We start from the raw sequence: 437 nt of genomic DNA on the forward strand, positions 1-437 counted from the left end.
AGCAGGAATTAAGCCATAAATACTTAGTGCTCTTACCTGTTTGGGTTTGGGTTTTTTGTTGTTTTTGCCGAGAGGTTATTAAATATTTCAAAAGAAATGTTTTCTTCAACTCTTAATTTGTAACCATCTCAAATCTGGAATGATGTAATTATAAGTAGCCAACAATTCTTTATAGTCTCAAAGTACACTGAAAAAATCTCTCTGCACTGCTAAATGACTCCAGCCTCCACATATTTAAATTCCATTATATTTGTTTCCTTTAAAGTGAACAGAGTCGTCAGGCTAAAGCACAGTTAGAGTACTTTTGAGAAATGTTTGTCCTTGCTTTCATAACTTAAAATCATTCCATCTCATAAAGACCAGAGGAAGAAAAGCCCGGTCATTATTGCTGCCCTTTCCATTTATTTTCTAAAGTGGAAAAAGAGTAATTAGGGAAC

This window comes from Buceros rhinoceros, unplaced genomic scaffold (genome assembly GCF_000710305.1).
Source record: "Buceros rhinoceros silvestris isolate BGI_N320 unplaced genomic scaffold, ASM71030v1 scaffold3369, whole genome shotgun sequence".
Classification (NCBI taxonomy): Eukaryota; Metazoa; Chordata; class Aves; order Bucerotiformes; family Bucerotidae; genus Buceros; species Buceros rhinoceros.